Genomic DNA, 3860 nt, shown 5'->3' on the forward strand with positions numbered 1-3860 from the left:
CCAAGAGTGACGGGTTTAGATGGGGTGTGGTTTGTTAGATGTGTTCAGGAAGGTTTCCTGACACAACATGTACACAAATCAGTCTACTAGAGGAGAGGATGTAGTTGATCTGGTATTGGAAAATGAACCTGGTCAAGTGTCAGGTCTCTCAGTGGTAGAGTATTTTGGAGATAGTGATCGCAATTCTATCTCATTTACCATAGCACTGGAGAGAGATAGGAATAGACAAGTTAGGGAAACGTTTAATTGGAGTAAGGGGAGCCATGTGGCTATCAGGTAGGAAATTGGAAGCATAAATTCAAAACAGATCTTCTCAGGGAAACGTACCAAAGAAATGTGGCAAATGTTCAGTGAATATTTGATGGGGTTCTGCGTAGGCACGTTCCAATTAGACAGGAAAATGATGGTAGAGTACGGGAACCGTGGTGCACAAAAGCTGCTGTAAATCTCGTCAAGAAGAAAAGAAGAGCTAAGGAAAGGTTCAAAAACTAGGTAATGATATAAATCTAGCAGGAAGGAGCTTAAGAATGGTATTAGGAGAGCCAGAAGGGGCCATGAGAAGGCCTTAGAAGATAGGATTAAGAAGAAATTCAAGGGATTTTACAAGTATTTGAAGAGCAAGAGGATAAGACGTGAGAGAATAGGACCAATCAATTGTGACAATGGAAAAATGTGTTTGGAACCGGAGGAAAAGGCGGAGGTATTTAATGAATACTTTGCTTCAGTATTCACTTTGGAAAAGGATCTCGGTGATTGTGGGGTGACCTGCAGTGGACTGAAAAGCTTCCGAATGTAGATATTAAGAAAGAGGATGTGCTGGATCTTTTCGAAAGCATCAAGTTGGATAAGTCACCAGGATCGGACGGGATGTACCCCAGGTTAACGTGGGAAGCGAGGGATCAGATTGCTGAGCCTTTGGCAATGGGCTTGGCATCATCAGTGAGAAAGGGAGAGGTTCCAGAGGACTGGAGGCTTGCGGATGTTGTTCCCTTATTCACGAAAGGGAATAGGGAGAGGCCACGGAATTATAGACCAGTGAGTCTCACTTCTGTGGTTGCTGCGTTGATGGAGAAGATCCTGAGAGGCAGGATTCCTGAACATTTAGAGAGGCAGAATATGATTCGGAATAGTCAGCATGGCTTTGTCAAAGGCAGGTCGTGCCTTACGACTCTGATTGAATTTTTCTGAGGTTGTGACTAAGCACATTGATGAAGGCAGAGCCACAGACGTAGTCTATATGGATTTCAGCAAGATATTTGATCAGGTACCCCATGCAAGGTTTATTGAGAAAGTAAGGAGGCATGGGATCCAAGGGGCATTACTGTGTGGGTCCAGAAGTGGCTTGCCCACGGGAGGCAAAGAGTGGTTGTAGACGGACCATATTCTGCATGGAGGCAGGTGACCAGTGGTGTGCCTCAGGGATCTGTTTTGGGATCCCTACTGTTTGTGATTTTTATAAATGAACTGGATGAGGAAGTGGAGGGATGGTTTAGTAAATTTGCTGATGACACAAATGTGGGGTGTGTTGCGAATAGTGCAGAGTGTTGTCAGAGGTTACAACGGGACATTGATAGGATGCAAACCTGTGCTGAGAGGTGGCAGACGGAGTTCAACCCAGATAAATGTGAGGTGGTTCATTGGGGTGGGTCAAATATGATGGCAGAATGCAGTATTCATGGTTAAACTCTTGGTAATATAGAGGATGAGAGGGATCTTGGGGTCCGAGTCCATAAGACACTCAAATCTGCGACGCAGGTTGACTATGTGGTTAAGAAGGCATGCGGAGCATGGGTCTTTATCAATCGTGGGATTGAGTTTAAGAGCCGAGAGGTAATGTTGTAGCTATATAGGACCCTGGTCAGACCCCACTTGGAGAACTGTGCTCAGTTCTGGTCGCCGCTCTACGGGAAGAACGTGGAAACCATAGAAATGGTGCAGAGGAGATTTACATGGATGTTGCCTGGATTGCGGAGCATGGGTCTTTATCAATCGTGGGATTGAGTTTAAGAGCCGAGACAGCTATATAGGACCCTGGTCAGACCCCACTTGGAGAACTGTGCTCAGTTCTGGTCGCCGCTCTACGGGAAGAACATGGAAACCATAGAAATGGTGCAGAGGAGATTTACATGGATGTTGCCTGGATTGCGGAGCATGGGTCTTTATCAATCGTGGGATTGAGTTTAAGAGCCGAGACAGCTATATAGGACCCTGGTCAGACCCCACTTGGAGAACTGTGCTCAGTTCTGGTCGCCGCTCTACGGGAAGAACGTGGAAACCATAGAAATGGTGCAGAGGAGATTTACATGGATGTTGCCTGGATTGGGGAGCATGGCTTATGAAAACAGGTTGAATGAACTCGGCCTTTTCTCCATGGAGAGACGAAGATGAGATGTGACTTGATAGCGGTGTGCAAAATGATAAGAGGCATTGATCCTGTGCATAGTCAGAGGGTTTTTCCACAGCTGAAATAGCTAGCACGAGAGGGCATAGTTTTAAGGTGCTTGGAAGTAGGTACAGTGGAGATGACAACGGTATTTTTTTTTACACAGAGAGAGGTGTGGAATGGGCTGCGGGCGGCAGTGATGGAGGCGTATATGGGACGATAGAGATCTTTTAGGAGACTCCTGGATGTCGACATGGGTCTTAGAAAAATCGAAGGCTATTGTTAAAGCCTAAGTAGTTCGAAGGGGCTGTATTGCGCTGTGTGTTTTCTATGTTTCTTTTCCTCTTGAAATGTACGCCAACATTAATTTACCTTTACCACCGACTCAACTGGAGGTTAACCTTTCGGGTTTCCTGTACAAGGACTCCTAAGTCCCTTTGCATCTCTGCATTTTGAATTCTATCCCCATCTAGATAATAATCTGCCTGTTTATTTCTTTCACCAAAGTGCATGACCATACACATTCCAACATTGTAACCTCACTTGCCACTCCTTTGCCCATTTCTCTAACCTATCGAAGCCTCTTTTGGAGTCTTAACAAACAGGAATATGCGGATTTAGATTTCAGACTATGATTTATAGACAAACTTGTGGAATGTTTCAGGTCTGATTAGTGTTTAGGGATCGGGATGTGACTGGATTGGAGGTCATATTATATTTTAGATTAGGGATGTGGGGAGGTAGAGGTCAGATTGGCGTTTGGGGACGGCTCTGGGCGAGATGCCTGGTTATGTTTTATGGAGAGTGAAGTGTGGTGCTGGAGGTCAGTTTAGATTCGAGATTACGTTGAGAGATGTGGGGTGCCGGAGTTTGTTAGATTTCAGATCAAAGTTTAGGGACAGTGTTGAGGGGATTTAGAGTTCAGTTTATGATTTAAGGAATGGGACGTTTTGAAGCTGATTTTTATATTAGGGTAAGTGGCGGGGATGTAGGAGGTTACAGAGCAGATTAGGATAGGATATTATGAATGGACAGAATTAGGTTTGGTGACAGAGGTTTCGGTAGTTAGAAGACAGGTTGGGTATAGGGGCAGGGTTGTGAAGGAGTTAAAGATCAGATTGGGTTTAGTAATAAGATGTTGGAGAGTTAGATACCAGTATGGGTTTAGGGATACGAATACATGGAGTGAGAGGTCAGAATGTGGTTTAAGGACAGCTATGTTGGGGTCGTTAGACGTCACATGAAAGGTTAGACGTCAGGTATGGGAAGTTAGAATTCAGATGATGATTTAGCCAGGGATGCTGTGTGTTAAAGGTCAGATTAGGAATGAGGGACAGTGATGTGTTTGTGTAATAATGGGCAGCGGGTGTGGAGATTGAATGCCAGATTAGAGAATGGGGACTGAAGATATGTCTTGGCCTGAAAGGTCGACGACTTACAGTTTTCAATCGATGATGCCTGACCTGCTCAGTTCCTC

The sequence above is a fragment of the Hemitrygon akajei genome, unplaced genomic scaffold (genome assembly GCF_048418815.1).
Source record: "Hemitrygon akajei unplaced genomic scaffold, sHemAka1.3 Scf000064, whole genome shotgun sequence".
NCBI lineage: Eukaryota > Metazoa > Chordata > Chondrichthyes > Myliobatiformes > Dasyatidae > Hemitrygon > Hemitrygon akajei.